This window comes from Xyrauchen texanus, chromosome 3 (genome assembly GCF_025860055.1).
Source record: "Xyrauchen texanus isolate HMW12.3.18 chromosome 3, RBS_HiC_50CHRs, whole genome shotgun sequence".
NCBI lineage: Eukaryota > Metazoa > Chordata > Actinopteri > Cypriniformes > Catostomidae > Xyrauchen > Xyrauchen texanus.
The window spans coordinates 28,936,446-28,953,069 of NC_068278.1; the positions used below are offsets into that span (position 1 = coordinate 28,936,446).

Genomic DNA, 16,624 nt, shown 5'->3' on the forward strand with positions numbered 1-16,624 from the left:
AAAGGTGCATTTAATGGACATTCCTTGATTTGGTTTAAAATGGCAAAGATTTTGAAGATGTAATCACATTAGCATAAAGTATGGTTAGAGAAGGAGAGAGAGAGAGAGAAAGAGAGGGCCCTCTCGTTGAAGTTTTGTGGGAGAAATGGTGTGCAGTATTTGCTCAGGTGGAATAACACACATCCAAGCAGGCCACTATGTATTGATAAAACAAAGAAGATTCCAAAGAATGTGCTTTGTGAGCTCCTAAGCTTGCTCGAGTGTAATTGCATTTCCCAGTTGGATGGTCAGCCATTCCCAACAACGTCTCGGTACTGCATGTAACCTTGATTCCCTGAGACGAGGGGAACGAGACATTGCATCACTAAGCATATGCTATGGGGAGTGTCCTTCTACATGACCTAATTGAAACCTTTCAACAATAATTCCAATTCTAAAATTGGCTATGGTGTTTAAGCCCCGCCCTTTTAGGCGTGAAGCTAATCGGTATAAAAGCAGGCGCGCAAAGACCATTCCTCAGAATTTGTGCTCACTGACCCCGCCGTCTGAGTTTCAACCCAAGGCGGACTGCGTCGGGAAGCAGCCACAGTGGCTCTCTGCTTCACAAAGAAGGAAAAGAGCCGTGACCACAACATTCTCACGGGTATGTTCTTGCAGAGAAAGCTGCCTCGGCGTGCTGGTGACACAAGCAGTCAAGACAGATTTCGTGGCCATCCTGTGGGGAGAGATAACAATGGCAATCGTTTGTGCGAGCTCTTTTAGAGGAAATATACTCTTTTAGAATATACTCTTTTACACCTGTGGATTCAGTTGCCGAAGCGCCCAGGGGAAGCACAACATTGGAACGTGCGAGGGTGACTGCTGATATGCAACGTAATTCCAGCAGACAGCAAAGTGATGGGACGAACACACACATGCGCTCCGCTCCGAAGAACAAGTCTTAATAAGTGGTGCACACCATCTCCTTTTATACTCGTATGTCCGGGGCAGAGAGCGGCATGCAAATTCTACTCACAAATTTTCATTGGCATTTTCTGAATAAAGCAAAGGTGATAGGGCTCTCAAGAGTGAACCCCTAGAGTCACAACATAGACACAATGTCGAGTGAGTGACAGACAGGGAACTGAATGATATATAAAAAAAGACTAAATCAAGCCTAGCTTCAGTTCAGGCAAGTCACATTAGTCAAGCTGCAATCAGCGGACGCTCAGTTGATCATGACGTCTACCAATACAATTCAAAAACTTATCAGAGCAGTTCTAAGTCCTCCATTTCTTGATTGCTGCCTTTCCTTTGCATGGATGCAAGCTGCATTTCACACCTTTCTCCTTCCCCAGCTCCACTTCTTGTATGGCAGCTTTGCCTATTGATCTTCTGTACATCTGTTTCATTGCTCTATGCCCTAAGACAACAATGATCACATCTTCAATGTATTATTGTGCCTATTTCTTGATTTTTCAACTTGATATACAGTCTTTTGAGTTCAATGAATTGTCATTTAATCTATTATGCAATGGATTGCACCATATTGCATTGTCAAAATGTTTAAAAACTTTCTTTACAATGTTGTAATATTACTGCTGGATTTGTTCTGTTACCTCTGTACCTTGTATTTATTCAAGTATTAAAAGTGAAGTATTCATCTGAAGGCAGTGTCCTGACTGAATTACTGTTTTAGTCCGACTGAAATCAAACTTTCGAAATGCATGTAAATGTACTTAATGGGATGTGATATTATGAAGAAGCGCTTGAACTATCAAACTGCTCAACATGAATTAAGTCACAGCTACAAGCCAAGTATTCTCGCCCAAGTACTTTCACATGCCATACATTATGTGTTTATTGCTTAGAACTCTTCAGCCAATGAAACAATGCCCAGCTCATATTTGATGTGAGCACTCTATAAAGCTCCGGAAAGGAAAAAGAAGGCCTTGATAGAGCAGGTGTACATTCCTTGGGAAGAAGAGCCAAGAACCCTTCAGCGAAGAGAGGTTAAATGGTTCCTTACAAGTAAAGAGAGCATATGTCATGTGTCATGCTGAAAAATTATGTCTGTGGATAGGAGTATCAGGAATAACAACATCATGATGCCGGAAAGTGAATGAGAGAATTCCATCAACATAGTTGATAAACAGGTGCAAGGAGAGGCTTTTGGGTGAATGTGAAATGGAATGTGTTGGAAATGATGGAAATATGGCAACTGAAAATGGCACGAGTCTTCCATAATGCTGCTAAACACTATGGAGTCCTCTGATTTATGGTGTAAGGATTAGATCACACTATTACGGCAACACAGCTATAAACAGTAAAACTGCAGGATGCTGCATTTCATTAAAACCCATGAAGCATAACCAGTGAACTTGTGTAAACCACAATTTGACAAAAACAATTCTACACTGAAAAAATTATTTAAATATAGCAGAAAAGATGAAGAACTTTCTATACTGAATAAGATAATTTAAGTGTGAGCTTGAAAAAATTTTATTTCGAAAAAGTAAATTCTACATTTGCACTCAATTTAATCATGTAAATACTATTTATGATTGTTTATTATCTTTAAAATGCATAATTCATATATCAATCTTAAAGTAAATAAAAAAATTGCCTTATTTTTTGCTAATTTGAGTAAATTTCACAGGTAAATAAAATAAGTAAAATGTACTTTTATTTTTTGAAGCAGCTATTCCCAGCATGCACCAGGCTTGAATAAATAATGAGCTTGCATGGTTTCATTGTTTGCGAGTTGATTTATACAACTTTTATTTTGTTGATTTTGTAACGTCTTGTTTTGTAAAGTCTGAAGTTAATTTTTTCACAAAAAATTATCCGTTTATGATCAAAAAGATTATCTGCCTTCATGTACCTTCATAATCCTACTTCCCACTTCTGAAGTGGTAATTACGAGTATGTCGTGTTCACGTGCTTTGTTGTCGGAAAGAACAGGAAACATATACGACACCAGGTTCATTCATACATATTTCTTGAGGAACTTTTATTTTGACACCATAATACATATTACTCAATTATCTCAAAAGTTTCCCAGTCGTAATTACAACTTGAGGGGGTCATTCATGTGCAACTTCTGATTGGGAAACTCGTATTTATGGTAATTCTGATAGCATGTGAAGGCAGCATAAGAGTTCAGGTCTACATGCACATCTCTGGATTTTGTTTCTTTCATGATTGAAGCAAAACATAGCATGCATTAAAAGCACGTGGTGTGTCATGTGGTACATGTTAAAAAATAAATATTTAAATGCATGGTTTAATTCAGTGCACATTATTTAAAATGGACAAAGAGTGCATAAAATTTATTTGAAATAGAGTATTGCAAAGTAAATTTTACTTGTGAATTTCTAATTAAATCCAGCAAAAATTGTGTGTAGCCTCTACTTGAAAATATGGTCTGTTAAATTATCGAGCAATTTCTGCATGGGAATTGTTTCCTAGGTTTTTTTTTTTTAAGAAAACCCCACTACACATTTTTTTCAGTGTAATGTGTATGATTAGTGAAATAGAAATATGTATTGTGAACCAATCAAGATCATAAACACTTTTAGTAAAAACTCTGTTATGAAAGACTTATCAGTGATGTGCATCTTTTAGATAGTGAACCCAGATTAAAAATATTACACTGGAGACATTATGCAACCTTGAGACTTTTTGGAGAATACAACAAGCAAAGGAACAAAACCCAGATACTTTAGAAGTTATATTAAGTGTATCCTGTTTCATCTCCTTTAAAAACCTTCCAGCACATTTTTAAGAAGATGGTCAGAAACCCTTGCAGCTGTTCATTATAGAGGCAGGCGACAGGAAGCCATTAAGGACGTGTTTTTCCAGTTATCCAGTTAGCAGGAAAGACATCATGTCATTTGTATTTTGGTTAAAATACCCCAAATACCACTATTCTCTATGATCTTAGATATTGAAGGGATGGTTCAGCCAAAACTTATAATTCATGCACTATCAAGTTTTAATATCAAATTTAGTAAGACTGACTCTCTGAAATGCAAAAGGAGGTGTGAGGCAGAATGTTTGGGACATGATAGCCTCAGTCATCATTCACTTTCATTGCATCTTTTTTCTTTACAATTAAATTAATGGTGACCGAGGTCTCAAACATCTCTTGTGTTCCACGGAAGAAAGTACAACCCCTGGCAACAATTATGGAATCACCACCACTTTGTATCAAATAAACAAATCACAGATATGACACAAAACTATTTTTCTTTAATAGCTGAACATTCTAGAAACATCCCTCGTGAAACATCCCTCAAACAAATTAAATTACATTATTTTAATCAATGGCATATTTTTTTTTACAGATCAAGAAAAGGAAAATATTATGGAGTCACCTTGTAATTTGCATTTCTAAAACAAATACTGGCACAAGTTAAAAAATAAAAATTAGTCTGCATTTAAAAGAGAGCGCTTACAGATACAGACCTTAACGAGCTGTTGGACTTGGCTAATTGAAAGAAAACATGGTCCCAACAAGGGAGTAGTCAATTGAAACAATGAAAAAGATTATAAAACTCCTTCCAAAAGTAAATCCAACACAGAGTGTGGCAAAAGAGGTTTGTTGTGCGCAGTCAGCTGTGTCTAAAAATTGGTGCAAGTATAAACAAAATGGGAAGGTTATAAAAGGACAAAAATGTGTAGACCAAAGTGTCTATCAAAGTGGCAAGATAGAAATCTCAAAGCAATATGCCTTAAAAATATAGAATAAAACAAATGAAATACAAATGGGTGGAAATAGGAGTCAATGTTTGTGATAAAACTGTAAGAAATCAGCTGAATGAAATGGGATTTACATATAGAGAAGCCAAACAAAAACTAGCACTAACTCCTAAACAGAACAAAACAAGGCTACATTGGGCTAAAGAGAAACAGTCATGGATTGTGGATGATTGGATGAAAGTGATATTCAGCGATGGATCACGAATCTCCATTGGCCAAGGCGATTATGCTGGAACTTTTGTCTGGTGCTGTTCAAATGAAACATAAAGATGACTGCCTGAAGAAAACAATCAAATTTCCCCAGTCATTTATGATATGGGGTTGCATGTCAGGTAAAGGACCAGAGGAGATGTCACTCATTACCTCAACAGTCAATGCACAGGTGTACATTGTCATTTTGAACACTATTCTCCCTCCATCGATAGAAAATACATTTGGTGGTGAAGTAATTTTCAGGATGATAATGCATCTTGCCAAAGAGTGTTAAATCTTTCTTCAGGAAAGGCATATCAACTCAATGACATGGCCAGCAAACAGTTCAGATCTCAATCCGACTGAAAATGTATGGCGGAAATTGAAATAATTGGTCCATGTCAGGCTCCATTCTGCAAAGCTGATCTGTCAACTGCTATACGAGAAAGTTGGAACCAGCTTGATGGAGAATATTGTTTTTCAATAGTGCATAAAAGTCCATGCCTCAAAGAATTCAGGCCATCATAAAAGCCAGAGGAGAAGCAACAAAGTTCTAATTGTGATTTATTTTGTTGATTTCATAATTTTTTCCTCAATATTGAGTGATTCCATAACTTGATCTGGAAAAAATGTAAACAAATTAATGTAATTTAATTTGTTTGAGGGATGTTTCACGAATCCAGAATGTTCAGCTATTAAACAAAAATAGCTTTGTGTTGTATTTGTGATTTGATTATTTGCTACAAAGTAAAAAAGCTGGGTGAACATCCTCTAAATGTGAATCTATAATTTTTGTCAGGGGTTGTAATTTGGGTTTGTAAATTATGAGAACATTTTCATTTCATTAAAATTTTTAGTCAGTGGTGTAGGAAAAGTGTTTTGTGTCAACACACAAAATGGAAAAGCCTTAATAGAAAACCAAGCATATCTAAATTCATTTTACAAAGAGATGTCTTTGTTTATTCTATGAATGAGTCCAAACTTAGGGGGGTCAGATACCCCAACCCTCAATCCTTTGAAAGTCTTTGTGGGGCTTTCAAGGCGAGGTCACATGATAGCTCTGCGTGACTGTTTTCTAAGGGACCTCCACCTTTGGTCAAGTGCTTTGAAACCAACATGCTATTGTTTTTTTTACTGGCCATGACAAGGACAAAGGGCCGACTGACCAGGACACACACACTCACTGTAATGGTATATGGCTGGGAAATTCACTAATTTCTACGCTTAATGTGATCTTTGAACTGCATGACTGACCACACTATCTCATAAACATGAACGCAACTTATCAATAAGGAGCTTGCTGGGTCTGTGGACAGAGGACAAGCACCTGCTTTGTACAAGAAAAACCACAAAGCCGAGATGCCTTTCTCTCAGGTTTGGTATAACAATAAGCAGAAGAATTTCTGAACAATGTTTTCATCTTACGAAATGGCAGTCTACGGAAAGGAGAAAACATTCTGCTATCTATCCCGAGCAATGCCAGCAATGTTTACTTAAGAGAACTAGGTCTGTTCAGGGGTAATTAGAGACTCATTAGCAGGTGAAAATAGACTCAGATAAGTGTATATTTAAAGATAAAAATCACAATGGTTTGTTTGTTACCTAAGTGCCACCTATTAAGTCTTCACATGGTCTGACAAGGTTCAGAAACCCAATTTTTTTGTTTGTGGAAGAGCGTACTGTGTTTATAGAAACATAGTCTTGTATTCACAAATAAAATACTTATTTCTTGTAAAAATACCAACATTGTCACATGACAACTCTTAATAATTGGTATAAGATGGCAAAATTGTAAGTTTGCATAATTCACTATAGAGACCAACCAATCCTCATACAGAATTTCAAATCGATTCAATACAGGCATCACATTTTAACTAGCCTCCTATCCAACAATGCAAATTACTGATTTAAGTCAATAACCTGTAATGCCCTTTCCTTAGTCTCGTTCCAAACCCAATTTTTTTTTTCTTTCGAGGTAAACAAAAATTATTTTCCTATTAAAATAGGAAATATAGAGTTTTGGAGAAGGGATTACCCTTTATGGCTAGGTATAGGTTAGGAATTATGTGTAGGAAAATTCTTAATAACATTCATTGATTCATTTACTTTTTGTTACATGGGAGTAAAAGTTGTGCATTTTTGTATGAGCCAACTTGTACGATTTTGACATCTTATACTTTTATTATGACACAAGTGTGCAAGTTCACTTAGGCTGTGTTCCAAATGACAGACAGAATACACTATGCACTCAGCCATGAAGTGTATACATTTTCAAAGTGTATTATCATATCAAATGGAACACATTTTTTTACTACACTGAAGTGATCGCCATTTAACAGCTGAAGGAAGTGACGGTTTAAACACATGTGATGTGTTGCCACTGAGAATAACACTTACAGTATATCTAAAATAATAAACATTCACACAGCGTAGGGTGATTTTAAAACATTCAGCTTACATTCAGTAAGGGGCTGTCTTCACTGGTGTTCGCTATTTGTTACTGTTATTGTTTACTATTGTTTTGTCAGACCCTCAACACAGCCAGGTAACTCTGTCCCTTCCACTATCTACGGCAAGCCGCGAGCGCTGAGTGCATAAAGTGTCCAATATTCCACACGTAATTTTGAAGGTTGAAGAAGTGTATCATCCGGGTACTCATAGTACACTTCTTTTTGTTGCATTTTTAGTGTAAACATAATACTCACGCTACTTACACTACAAAATGGCGTAGAATCCTGCTACAGTTTTGGACGCACCGTTACTCTAATCGAGTGTGTACATTAGTTTCATTATCGTCACTTTATTATTTGTTTTATTTTATCCTCAACTAGTGCAGATTTGAGTGGTTACCTACTTACATGAATCTCATTTCAGTTTCTGTTTATTCCCTTTCTCTGTCTCCATTCTCATTACAACTAGAATATTTTAGCTTATTCAGAAATATTTCAAATAAATACTAAATATAATTAACAGAATCTAAACATCTCAATTAAACAAAAGCTCCAGCTTTTAAAATTACTAGACAAAATTTGATTTGACAAGGACTTGCAATACAAGTTATTTTCTCTGCACAAGGAACAATACCACAAACCAACATTTACTATGTGTGAACATGAAGTCAAATATTATCTATAAAGTATGTTCACACACTATCAACAGTATTACTGAGGTTGCCTACACTGCAGAACCACCCACAAAGCACTTAATTCCAAGATAACTTAACTCCATCATGAAATTCAAACTATAGAGAAAAACTTGTTAAAATAAATAAATAAATAAAAACTGCCTGTGAAATTAAAGAGGCCACGAATGCTGACATCATTGTATCATTGGCGAAAAAGCAAAAACAAATAGCAGGAGGGTGGGGTTAGGGGTTAAAGCACCTTCAGTTTCAAATGTGTACCACCCAACAATGGAGCCCCTCAGGCATCCAGCACAGGTGTGACCTGAATTTGATAAAAAAAAACTTAACTTCTTACCCAGAGTAAATAATGCCAAAGCTATCCAGGTGTACCTTTTGTTTGTGTGTGACTTTTGGTAGCGGGGCAACTTTCGCAACACAGGCGAGGAGAAGTACAACGTAGGCTGAGCCTAGTGCTTTATGAGCTCAGCTGATGGGAGAGATAACACAAACCTCAAGACTCAAAAACACTATAGCTCTAGTGGATGGAACTGATAAGAAGTTAAATGACAGTAGCATTTTCTTAATTTTTTTTTTCAGTCCAAGTTGTTCCCTGTCTGGACAAAAAAAACATTTCAGTGAAACTCTACATCAGCAAATTTAAAACAAGTTGAGACGTTCATTGGACGCTGTGTTGGTACAACCGACATGTGTAATTTAAACTTCATATAACTTTCCGTCTGTTTCCAAACATATGGACTGTACACTAAATGGTGGGCAAAACATACCTGATACATATGACAAAGGTATGTTTTGTGACAAAGACGGAGTTCAAACTGTGAAGGGTTGGGGTTTAAAAAGATGTAATAAAAGATTGTGGAAGGATTCATTGGTAATGCAATATTTCATACACCTGAGGTGAAATGCTACATTAAACCAAACTAAACATGAGGATTAGCCAAGGTATGCACAGTAAGGGTCTGCACATATGATTTCCTCAGCTAGATTTTCTGAAATTGACGTGAGCATGGAAACATTTTTGCAAACAAAAAATTACATGCTGTATTACACTTTGGCTGCAGTTTCCCAGTGAACTGTCCAGCAGGAGGCACCAATAGTGAGTGAAATTATGTTGTAATCAAGGTGAACTTTAGTTTTAATGAGTAAAACGAAATGTTCTAACCTAAAACTTTATCCCAAACCTAACCAATAGTGTCCTAAAAGCATAAACCAACACCTGATATTAACCGATAGTGTTCTTGTCACAAATGCAACATAAACCTAACTAATAAAGTCCTTGTCACAAATGCTACATAAAAAGCACATTTTCTGAAGGAACCATGTCAGTTAGTATCGCTTCAATGGCACCTTCGTCTTACATGTCATCTTTCGTGCTGGACTGACCGCAAGCCGTGGTCCTCGGAGTCCGAATTCTAACACTCTATCAGGTGAGCTAACGTGCAAGCTAGCTGGAATAAGTGTGTAAATGTAGAGGTGTCTGTCATAGAAGCGTTAAAATGTATAGTTTTTCAAATGATGCATTAGAGTAAAAGTGTTTCGATATCATAACATGGCAGTGTGCCTGTAACAGAGTGAAAAAAGTTTTGGTTACTGATGTAACCTCCGTTCCCTGATGGAGGGAACGAGACGTTGTGTCGATGAGTTGACACTAGACATCTCTGATCTTGAGAAAAGGGCAATGAGAATTGCCGTGTGGAATTTGCATGCCACTCCCCCAGACATCCGGGTATAAAAGGAGTGATGCTGCAAATACACATCTGGTATCGCACTGAGGAGCCGAGCCAAAGACCTGGCGCTTTCAGCGGTTGGTTCAGTGTTGTGGCCGGAGGGACACAATGTCTCCTTCCCTCCATCAGGGAACGGAGGTTTCTTCAGTAACCTAGACGTTCCCCGTCTGTCACTCACTCGAAACTGTGTCAATGAGTTGACAGTTGGGGTCCCCATGGAAAACCCCACAAGAGCTGAACCGAGTTATGCAGACTGGCAGTGCGAGACGGACAGACGTCTGTGTGCCTCGTAGCCAGTGCAGCAAGCCATCGCATAACTACCTCCAACACACTGGCAGGCATGAAGCGGTCCCCTGCACCTAGGGCAACGGCTAACTGCTCAGAAGTATAAGGACTGGCTGGCCCAGCCGGGGCCTTCTATATATTATTCTCCCATGTAAAAGGAACTAAATCGTTCGGCAGGGGGCCAAATATATGGTCCAAGCTGGGGGGTGTCCCTCCAAAGAGGAGGACGGCACAGAGACCACACCCGGACCCGAGGGGGGTTTAGGTGGAATACACACACAGTCTTACCGGTTAGGAGCGGAAGTGGTAGATCCTACCCAAGGGGGGAGGAGTTATTACAAAGACGGCGACCAGGGGCGGAGGGCCCTCTGTCCAAGGAAGACGTGGTTTACCGGTAGGGAAACCATTTTGCGGGATATACATCACATGGGGTTGCCCAAGGGGACAACCAGCACATGTGGAGCACTTACCTCAGAACATGTGCCTAGTGACGCCCGTACCGGGGCGGCAGCGAGCCTCTCCAAAGACTCGACTGCCGCTAGGCTAGGGAGGAAAAACTTCCAGGGTTCACACTTCCTGCGAACGCAACTGGGGAAAGAGCGCAAGTCTTCGCCTCAAGGGAAGGCAAAGGTGCTATGCACAAGCGATACTCCCGGCCAGCTGACCCAAACTTATCTGTTTGTGTCACCTGATAACACACGGGATGAAACTGTCTCAACCCTGAGGCTATAGAACCTCGTAAAGGTGTTAGGTGTTGCCCAGCCCGCAGCTCTACATATGTCTGCTAGAGAGGTGCTGTGGGACAGCGCCCAAGAAGCCACAAAGCCCCTGGTAGAATGGGCTCATAGGCCAGCAGGGGGCGGCACATGCTGGGCGTGGTAAGCCATAGTGATGGCATCAACAACCCAGTGGGCGATCCACTGTTTGGAGACAGCGCTTCCCTTCCGCTGTCCGCCGAAGCAGACAAAGAGCTGCTCGGAGCTTCTAAAGCTCTGCGTGCGGTCCAATTAGATGCGAAGAGCGCACACTGGACACAGCAATGTCAAGGCTGGGTCTGCCTCCTCCTGGGGCAGCACTTGCAGGTTCACCACCTGATCCCTAAAAGGGGTCGAGGGATCCTTGGGCGCGTAGCCCGGTTGGGGTCTCAGGATGACGTGAGAGTAAGCCGGACCGAACTCTAGGCACAGTTCGCTAACAGAGAACACCTGCAGGTCCCCTACCCTCTTGATGGAGGTGAGCGCCGTCAGGAGGGCGGTCTTCAGAGAGAGTGCCTTTAGCTCTGCTGACTCAAGGGGCTCGAAGGGAGCTCCCCGTGGTCCTTCAGGTCCCACGAGGAAACGAGGCATGATCTGGGGGTGTTTAACCTCCTCGCGCCTCTCAGGAACCTGATTATCAAATCATGATTCCCTAAATACTTACCTTCCACTGCATCGCGATGTGCCGATATAGCGGCTACATACACCTTCAAGGTGGAGGGGGACAGCCGTCCCTCCAACTTTTCCTGCAGAAAGGAAAGCACAGACCCTACTGCGCATCTCTGGGGGTATTCACCTTGGGAAGAACACCACTGAGCGAACAGAAACCACATCAGGCCGTAAAGGCACCAAGGTTGAGTGGGCCCTGGCCTGAGTGATGAACGTAGGTCTGACCAAGGGCTGAGAAGCGGCAGCAAGCCTGCGTGACAAGGACGCGATGTGTGCCGTGGCGCCATGCTAGTCTCTTGACTCGGGTCTCTAGCCAGTGCTGAAGTGGTCTCATATGCATCAACCCAAGTGGCGTGGAGCCTCTGAAGGATTTCAGTGGGACCCACGTGTTCTGTCTGATACACATGCAGACAGTTCAGCACTGACTGCGCACACTCGTTGGTGAGGCGCACCGTCATTGAGACCGAGTCTACTCCATACAGAGAAAAGAGATGCTCTGAACCGGGGCGAGCTCGCTCTTTTCTCAGTTGACCCGAAGCCCCAAGCGGCTGAGGTGCCTGAGCAAACCGGAGGAAGAGTCTGTGTCGAGGAAGGATCGAGACATGGAAGTACGCGTCCTTCAAGTCTACTGCCGAGAAACGATCCTAATGCCAGGCGCTTGCTAAAATGCGTTTCCGCGTGAGCATCTCGGTGGGAGTCTGTGCAGAGCCCGGTTCAGAACTCACAGATTTTGGATTGGTTTTTAGGTACGATGAAGCAGGGGCTGTAAAACCTCTTCTTCACTTCGGCTGGAGGGACAGGCTCTATCGTGTCCTTTCATAGAAGGGAAGTAATCTCTGCGTGCAAGGCAGCGGTGTTCTCTCCTCTTACCGCAGTGGAGTGGACACCTTTGGACCTGAGCTCGAGGTGCTGAGTCTAGAGACATCAAAGCACTTACCTGGCTCCTTGTGACCGCTCCCGGAACAGGCTGGGATGGGGAGGAAGATTTTCGTCCTCGTAGCCCGCAAATACCATCACATCGGGGCGGATTTTTGCCATGGCTGGGTGCCTCAGAGGCTTTGTTTATATATATATTAATAACTTTGTTTATATATATATATATATATATATATATAAACAAAGTTATTCACTCCGTGATCTCTTTTTCTGCTGCTGAAGTGCCCAGGAGTGTGTGCTCAGCACAACATAGTGTGCGAGGGGGAGAACCACTAGAAAGTGCCGTAGAACCAACAGCTTGGAGAGATGAATGAAACGGCAGAGGAATTCAGCTCTATGACTGCTCTCTCGGCTCCGAAGAAGATATCTGATGTGCATTTGCAGCGTCACTCCTTTTATTCCGGTATGTTCGGGGGAGTGGCATGCAAATTCCACACGCCAATTCTCATTGGCCTTTTCTCAAGATCAGAGATGTCTGGGCTCCGCAGGAGCGACCCCTAGTGTCAACTCATCGGCACAACGTCGAGTGAGTGACAGACGGGGAACAAGCATTTATAAAGTCATAATCACACGTGATCATTCATGATATGTTATTGACAAACCCGTCGTTGTCCCTCAGATGAACTTCATTGTAGACCAGATTAGGGATTCAGGGTTTAGGTTTGGGTTAGAGGGTTGGGCTAATAAAATATGCATTTCTGTTGACATGATTTACAACTAAAAATGCTACTCATATTTGGCAGCACTCTTTGGAATTTTTACCCAAAAACTGGAGCTCACATGTGCCAAGATACTTTCAAAAACACTTCCAGCTCTGGCCAATGGGGGCAGTGATTTTAATTTTTGGCAATCACAGACATTTTTTCCTAGTGTTGCCAGATTTACAGAAGGTGAACTGTGACTTTTTTGTCTGTATCTTTCCTCATCAAAGTAAAGACTACATTCAAAATGATGATGATTACAAAACAGCACAGTGCATACATTTACTGGGCAGTTTATTAGGTACACTTGTGCACCTATTATTCATGTGATTATTTAATCAGCCAAATGTGTGGCATCAGTTCAATGCATACAATCATGCAGATATGGATCAGGAGCTTCAGTTAATGTTCAAATAAACCATCACAATGGGGAAAAAAATATATCTCAGTGATTTCGACAGTGACATGATTGTTGGTGCAAGACGGGCTGGTTTAAGTATTTCTGTAACTGCTGGTCTCCTGGGATTTTCATACATAAAAGCCTCTAGAATTTATTCAGAATGGTGCCAAAAGCAAAACAAAAAACATCAAGTGAGCGCCAGTTCTGTGGATGGAAATGCCTTGTTGATGAGAGAGGTCAACAGAGAATGGCCAGACTGGTTCAAGCTGACAGAAAAGCTATGGTAACGCAGATAACCACTCTGAACAATTGTAGTGAACAGAATAGCATCTCAGAATGCACAACAAGTGAAACCTTGAGACGGATGGGCTACAACCGCAGAAGACCAAATCGGACATTTTATTAGGACCATAGTGTTCTTAATAAAGTGCTCAGTGAGTATATATTATTTTGTAGCACACAACCTAATTTTGTTAAAGGTATAATATGGTTAATCTAGTCAAAACATATGAAACTAAATATTCAGTTAATTATCAAATTGTCAAACATTGTGTACATTGTATAATTTTCTGTCCTTCCCACAAAAAAAAAAAAAATAATAATAACACACACACACACACACACACACACACACACACACACACACACACACACACACACACACACACACATATATACACATACACATACATATATATTTTTTATCCATTATATAACATTTGCTAAGCCTGAAGTTAGCTAGAGTAGCCAGGCTGACATACTTCCTCAGACATTAACAATCTCCTTTTTTTGCTCCAAGGAAATATTTGGCAAAAACTCAAGATTCAAAATGGCTTGCTCCAGGGAGGTCCAGAAAACATTACAACAAAATGAGTACAGCATAGATTATCTAGGTTAAGATGTTTCAGTAGTTTCCCTGATGTGCAAGATGTGAATTTTTCAAAGCTGTTTTATCATGTTTATCACTTGAGCTTCAGTCCAACCAAACCTGTTTAGATTTACAATTACACTGAAGGTTCATTATGTATACTACAACTTGCAAATGTGACAGAATTTGACCCAGAAAACCATAAACATCAACCAGCAACTATACTGTAAATTTTGTTTCTGGAATGTATGTTCCTTATTATGCAAGTCATGCTTTATAAAGTGTTAATAACACCTGAACATAAGTTGAAAGATTTATCCTTACTGTATATGGAAAAACGTAATTTTCTGCAGATGGTAAGAAAAATAACTGTCAATAGCAGGAATGTCCAGCTTTATGAATTAATCTCTAATAAGAAAAAAATGGCTGGAATAGATTTCTGTAATAGAAACATACCTACATAGACAAGCCTTCAAGCTGTATTAGGTTTACCTGTTCCTCACATAGCCTCTGAGAGAAAAAGTATTAGGCACATGAGTTTAATTTTAAATCAAGTGGGGGTAGAGAAAATAAACACTATTTCAATGCGATTTTTAGCAAATGCAGCACATTAGAGTGAATGGAAAAAAAAATGTAAAAGGGGGTGTGAGGATCTGTCAGCATAATATTGATTTTTTATAAACAAAAATAAATTTTTCTTGTCATTTATGAATACTTTTTTCCACGAGGGGAACAAGCTGTACTCCTTATGCCTCAACTGGTTTGTCCCAAACTCTGAATTGGGGCTTTAAAATAGTACTGTTTACAAAGTCAACAATTAGTGGTAAAGTCTGTTAGAAGACACAGGCTCAGCTTGCTGTCTGACCCTCATTTGATCTTAAAGTCACACATCCCACTGGAGTTGCTACAAGAGGGACAGGTAAAACCCTTGTTTTGTAGCTGGTTGTGACAAGGTAAGTGCAGATGAACATTTTGCTCCATGCTAGCCAGAACAAATATAACTGAGTTTACATTACACTTTTCCTTTATTTCTCTGTTCTTGAGTTGCACTGACACAGATTTATTAGAATTCTGTATTGCTTCCACCATTTGACCGGTGAAACAGATATAATAAACCATTTAACCTACTTAGTAGTTGAAATCCCCCAACAAGATATTTTTATCCCAGACTTATTAAATGAAACAAAGCCTTTTTGGACAAAAGTCTCATCTATTCAAAAGTCATGACATATGGTGATAAGATATCTATCTGAGATGTTTTGACGAGGTTCTATATCAAACTGTTACAACCTTTATTACATACAGTCGAACACGTAGGTCATATTGAATCATCATATTGTTAAATTTTGCAGATGATTAGTGCATTTATATGGGCTTACTGTTTTGGTTCCTACTTTTCCTTACATGTCTCTTCAATGTAACTGCATATGTTACATGTAAGAACAATAACATTTCAGTCGAAAACTACTGGACATTGCTATTTTTTTTTGTTTTTTGAGTGAATTACTACTCATCAATGATGAAACTGTTGTATGATAAATACATATCTTCAACAATAAACAAAAAAAAGTCAAATTGTTTTGGACCAATTTCAGCTTAGATAAAAAAGCACTCCAATTTACATATTTTGAATGAATGCATTTTACACTTATATTGCTTTTCTAACACTACAATTAAAGAGCTTTACATAGGAAATGTATCACCTCAATCACCTCAATCACTTCCAGTATATTTTAATATGATCATTCAAGTATTTTATATACAATTAATGTTTGTATTGTACTGCACTTATCAATTTAAGAGTTGAAACTTGTGATATGGCTGATATGAGTTTGATGGAAGACTTCATTATTTTTATATTATTTGTATACCCTAAGATGACCATGCAAGTGCACCATACTACAATAGTACTGTATGTCTATGCAATGCACACAATAACACTGTACAGTAAAAAAAATTATGAGGATTCAATAATGAAGGGGAAAAACATACTTTTTGAAATATAAAAATTATTTGTTTAAATATGCCATATAACAGTTACAAGAAGCCCATTTCAGAAGTCATAAATATTAGAAAACGTAGTCACAGTAACTTCCCCCGACAATGTAGATACATTGCGATCGGTCAACACCCAAGCAATGTTCGACTGAAACAAGCATGACAAGCAATATTAGCTTCAACAACCCTACCAGACAATGTATCCAAG

At 39.6% G+C, this 16,624-nt stretch overlaps 1 protein-coding gene across 1 annotated transcript in view; it reads right to left on the reverse strand.

The window, feature by feature from the left end:
- Positions 1-16,624, reverse strand: part of LOC127632243 (cilia- and flagella-associated protein 299-like) — a 150,757-nt gene that overhangs the window by 59,060 nt on the left and 75,073 nt on the right. The window lies entirely within an intron of this gene.